Consider the following 6,000-nt stretch of genomic DNA (forward strand, 5'->3'; position numbering starts at 1 on the left):
GATTGAGTGAGGAAAAGAATGACGAGTGAATGCTGGTGCCGAGTGATCATGAAGTGTTTCAGAAATCCTGACCTCCACATGCCAGACACAGTTCATCAGCCTGGCCAAACGTTGTGTTTCTCTCTCCATTCGTCCCTCAACACGCTTATAGAGTGACTGAATATTTTAGACGAGACGCAATGAGTAAACAAATGTGTGTGAATGTGTTTCTATAAACATGTTCTTATCGCAAAACACAGCTAAAGATTTTCAGTTCTGATATTTAGCATGTTAAAGAGGTAGTTCACCCAAAAATGAAAATTCTGTCATCATTTACTGACCCTCAAGTTGTTCCAAGCCTGGATGAACAACCAAACAGTTGTGGGGCACCACTGACTTTTATATACTTCAATTATAGAAGTCAATGGGGCCCATCAACTGTTTGGCTACCCATATTCTTCAAAATATCTTCTTTTATGTTCAGCAGAACAAAGAAATTCATACACACTGCAAACCCGATTAAGTTGGCAAAACTCAAAAAATTCGAGGCAATCAGTTGCCTCACAATTTTCAAGTTAAGGAATTCAAAGTTTAAGTAAGCAGAACTGGCAGATTATTTTGTACTCAAACATTTTAATTGACCCTTCGCAAAGACCCGCCCCCCTTAGTTACTGTTGCTTTGTCTGACAAGCCATGACGCTGTCACGCCACATGCAGTGTAAAATACATCGCGGAGCAAAAGAGGACACTGAAAACACGTCGACAGACAAGACAGAGCAGGTTACTTATTATATTAAACAAAGTCCCAGCTTTCAAATTGTGTAATTTTTTAAGAAATTCGAACAATAAAAAACATTTTGTGGCTCTTTAATGTGTCGTGACAGATTGTTGTAGCGGCTCGTGAACCGATCATCTCTTCCTACTAGTTAATTTATATCATCAAATAAACATGAATGAACATGAGAAGGAATGTTGTTTCAAACGCGGAAAGACGTCAATACACGGCATTTTTTTAAGTTCAAGTCCACCAAGGTTAATCTTCTAACTCCTGACTGCTTTGTCGGACAAAATGGCGGATTTGGCGTTATGATTGGTTAGATCGCTTGTCAATCAAACTCCCGGCGAAGGGTCAGTTAACTTAACTTGAAATGTTTGAGTAGACTGATTCATACATTTAACTTAAAATTATCACGTAACCTCAATGTAAACATTTTATTAGTGTAAACTTAGGTAGCTGTAACAAGCTAATTCAGAAAATGTTAACTTGCTAATTTGCTACCATGTTAGCAATAGCATGGTATAGCACTTGCTGAATGAGTGCAGAAATATAAAGCATCTAACATACCTGCTCTCAAATCAAGCCGCATGCACCACTTGTCACCTTGATGGTCACTCTCCAAAAAAAACATAAATTAGCATAATGAAACATTAATCACTACTAAATCTCCCACTTAACATTAATCTTGCACAAAAAACATTATATAACACTTAATTTTAGCATTTACTATCCCTTTCAAGTGCCATGGGCAAAGCTGGCTGGAAAATAGAAATCCCAGCCCAGTTTCAGTTAAACTTAAGTTCATCTAAATTAAAAGAAATAAGTTCATAAAACTCAAAACAATGAAACAGTTCAGTTTCCTTCAAATATATCAGTTCTATGAACTTGAAAGAAAAAGAAAGCGCTAAATACTCATAAAAGTTCATTTGACTGAACTAATTTGTTTAACTTAAGTTTGTCCTACTCAAACCAATTAATTATTTTCAGAGTTAGGGTTTACCGTGCAGGTTTGGAACCACTCGAGGGTGAACTATTTTTGGGTAAACTATGCCCTAGTGCCAAAGCATACTTAGTTTTTTACGTGTAGCCTTTTAAAATATGCTCCATTTGATAGCGTGCACGAACACAGGCAGTCGACACATGCTTTCTAGACAGTTTCAGCTTTGTCCAATGTCTGCGCTAATTTCTCCAGAAGTTATGACCGATAAATATGTCTTTGTATTCTTTTAAAATAAAGTTGTGGCTCTCATAACCCCCTCACACAAGCACTTGTCAGTGCGGGCGTCTGTTGTTGTTGTGGTCTCCAGTATTTTTTTATTGTTCCGTCTCTTTAGTTTTGTTTTCTACTGTGAAACAGCGGCCACCTTGTGGAACAACTGATTTGTGCAAAACAAATTCAATGCGCATGTGCGGCAAAAATTGTGTGCCGTATGTACTATTCTGGTGATGAAATTTAAAATTTAAACTTAAAACTGAAGTATACTTTAGGCTTAATGCATCCTGCGCCATTTGTACTATGGACATGAATGATAGAAAACACAACACACTAGCAATGCCCTAGCAACCACCTAAAACACCCTAGCAACTGCCTAGCATTAAAAACATTCATATCAACTGCCTGAACACAATAGCAACACCCTAGCAATGATTAGCACTTCTTATTAGCATGCTTAGATGGAAGACAGTGATCGAGACTCAATTCATGCTGTTCTTACAGGTATGACATGGTTGAGCCCAAACACCCCCATGTCAGACTCTGTGGTGTCTTCCACCTCCACCTGTTCCTCAACACCACACTGAGCTGCAGGTCGTACCAGCTCACCTCCTGCAGGGACACACACATACAGAAAGAAGAGAGTTGTTTTGAATTTTTACTCTTATCTCCTTATGTGCCTATTTCCTTGTGTGTCTGAATGACATTTGTTTAGATATTTAGATGCTTATTGATGTTTGTTTTAAAACTCTTACCTAAGCTTTGGTGTGTAACTCATGTTGTGTACTACGGAAAATTGAATACCACAAATCATGTCTTGTTAAAGAGAGGTGTGCTATTATGTTAAAGGATGATTTTTAAATGTAGATATTTTACATAGACCAGAATACAAAAAAAGGCTAGTAATCAGCACCAGCCAGAACAATTACAGCGCACTAAAAACACCCTTAGAAACTACTGTGAGTTCTACTTGCTTTGTCATCAGAAAATGTAAAAAGGTTCAATTAAAGTTATTATGGAATAAAGAAAGCAAGAAAGCAAAAAACAAGAAATCGCCTAACTCTAATGGGAAAGAAATTGTTTGTTATAAAATTAAGTTCTAATAGTTTGTGCTTTGTTTCTTCATTGTGTGTGTGAGCGAGTGAAATATTTCTGGCTGGGTCTGATCCTCTCAGTTTTGTACTCCAAAACCAGATGGGTGGAACAGATCTGAGCCAAAACGACACAGAACCCCCAGGGCAGAACAAATCCACACACATATCGCAATACAATAACACAATCACTAACCGAACCGCTTGAGACCCACAAACACTCAAATAAACAGTCAGTCAGTCAGTCGGTACATTTGTATCTCTCTCATTATTCAGTGTTTTGGAAAAAATCTGTGAATATAAGTGTGTGCATGTATGAGAAGAGTGGGTTAAAACTGTGGGGTGGCTGAGTTCAGTTGTATCAACGCAGACACGCAAGACGCAAAACCAATGACCTGAAAATCGCATAAGGTCAAATATCCTTCATTCTGTGTGTATAATTCTACATTGAAAGGCGCATGATCTACGACTTCCCAATCTGCAATAAATCTATCTGAAAGGATCCAGAGGTAGCTGGGAAATTTTCCCTTTTTCTGTTCTTATCCTGGGGTGATGAATTAATATTTCCGATAAAATATTTGTTAGATATTTGCTGATGTTTTTTGCAATCGTATTTGGTGCAACTAGTAAATTTCACACTTCTTCAATTAGTTTATTGTCCAGTAATTTATGGTCCCATGGTCATATGCTAACTTTCATTTGAATAATTAAAATCATGGCAAAGATAGATGGATTCTATATTTTGTATATTTTGTATGTGTCCAATTCACAGGAAAATAGACTATATTTTAGATATGTTTGGAAATCTAATCTAAAATTGTTCAGACCTAGTCATAAAAGATTTTTTTAACCAGTTTTTCTAAAGGCATAGTGAAAATTATCAAAATGTTGTTTCGTTCTGCAAAGGCATTGCCAACATATAATTTCAGCTTCAGTGCTTGGCCCCTAATTAGTACAGCAGACGAAGTACAAGGTTTAAGAAGTGTTTGACTGAACATACAACATTATCTCACAGAAATAATATTTACAAACTGTGAAAACTCTTTAACATGCATCTCACACACTGAGAATAATAAATACCACATGATGAGAATTCTTGACTTGATAAACACACTTCTAATGCTTTCAGAAAGTGTTCTTGTATACGTGGTTTATGAGGACACAAATGTGTATAATGACATGGGTATTACAACATAAACATGGTTTATGAGGACACTTCCTGTGTCCTCATAAACCATGATGGGTAGGTTTAGGGGTAGGGGTAGTGTAGGGGGATATAATATACAGTTTGTACAGTATAAAAACCATTACGCCTATGGAGAGTCCCTGTAAACCACATATACAAGTGTGTGTGTGTGTGTGTGTGTGTGTGTGTGCACACACACGCTTTCATGTTTTATGGGGACATTCCATAGATAATGATTTTTATATTGTACTGTAACTGTATATTTTATCCCCTACCCCTAAACCTACACATCATGGAAAACATGGAAAACATTTCAAAAAACATCACTTAGTATGATTTATAAGCTGTTTTCCTCATGGGGACAAAAAAGTTCCCACAAAGACAAGAATTTCAGATATTGCCATCTTTGTGGGGACGTTTTATCTCTATAACATAGGGTTTACCTGAACTACACACACAGAGAGAGACACAAAAACATTGAAAGAATGCATCACACACTATAAAAAGCACATTCCTCACACACTTAGATCACTTTAGCACACACATTGCACATGTAATGGGGAATACCATAGCACAAACACACATTTCACATAACACACATTTCTCACACAATATGGTCTTTGTTCTGCAACACACGTCACACACTAAGATTTGTTTTTAGATTTTGTTACACAAGCGCACACCACACTCAATTATACAAAAAAGCAAAACAAAAAAACATTACAATTTAACGATTAAAAGTTGCAAATACCACTGCATGTTCAATCCTAGTTATGAGTTGCCGTGTCTTTGAAGAGATTAAATATGAATGAACTAGTTAGTTTTGGTTGCCTTCTGAGCTCATAATTCAAAGGTTGAAGGTTTAATTGCATGTTTGGGTTCCCATGAGGTTGTGCTCAACCAGAACCATTTGACAGAATTAATTTACTGTATACTTCCATTCACTTGTTGTAATTATAAAGATGAATTTAGGAATGGTGGTATCCTGAGTGTTAAGGCGGTGTGTTGATTCTCTGTGAAAGACTGACCTACACACTGACATACTTTGAACATTTATGTGAGCCAACAAAAACAAGAGGAATCAAAATGTCAGTTACCTGCAAGACAAGCCGTCACGCTGTCATCTTTGACTTCAAATACCTCCCCCTGGAAAAAAAATTGAAGAGACAGTCCTTTTACTGCCAATGCTTCAAAAAGAGGTTATGGCATCTGGAAAAGCCTTGAAAAGAAAGTGTGTATGTGTGTGTAGGTCATTTAAAGTGCCTCCGTATCTCATTGGTAGTTCACTATAACTCAGAGCAATGTGACAGAAAACACATCCACAATCTTAAAAGCCCCTCAGAGGAGCATTTGTCATTGATATTTATTTTCCAGTGTGTTTTATTGAGCAGAATAATGCATGTTGGTTGAAATATTATTGGTGAGATCATGGGCATTCACATATAAGAATCTACTTTACAGCATTGAATGTGCAGCACAACACAAATTTAAAGGTTTAACATTCGCATCTTCATTTTCAAAATGCACCAACCTGCACATGTGCATCCATTGTTTAAATCCTTGTTCGCAGAAATCCAGTCTTAATCACTGAACAATGCCAGAGAAAGACAGATGTGTGTTTATGTGTGTTATAGTTTGGGATTGTTGAATTAAACATACAGGTACTGCCAAAAGAACATCTGAATGTTCCAGCCTGTGTTTCTCTTTCTCTTTCTATTGTGTATAATCAATGCTTTCAATCGTGTGAGTGTGT

This window comes from Ctenopharyngodon idella, chromosome 15, assembly GCF_019924925.1.
Source record: "Ctenopharyngodon idella isolate HZGC_01 chromosome 15, HZGC01, whole genome shotgun sequence".
NCBI classification, from domain to species: domain Eukaryota; kingdom Metazoa; phylum Chordata; class Actinopteri; order Cypriniformes; family Xenocyprididae; genus Ctenopharyngodon; species Ctenopharyngodon idella.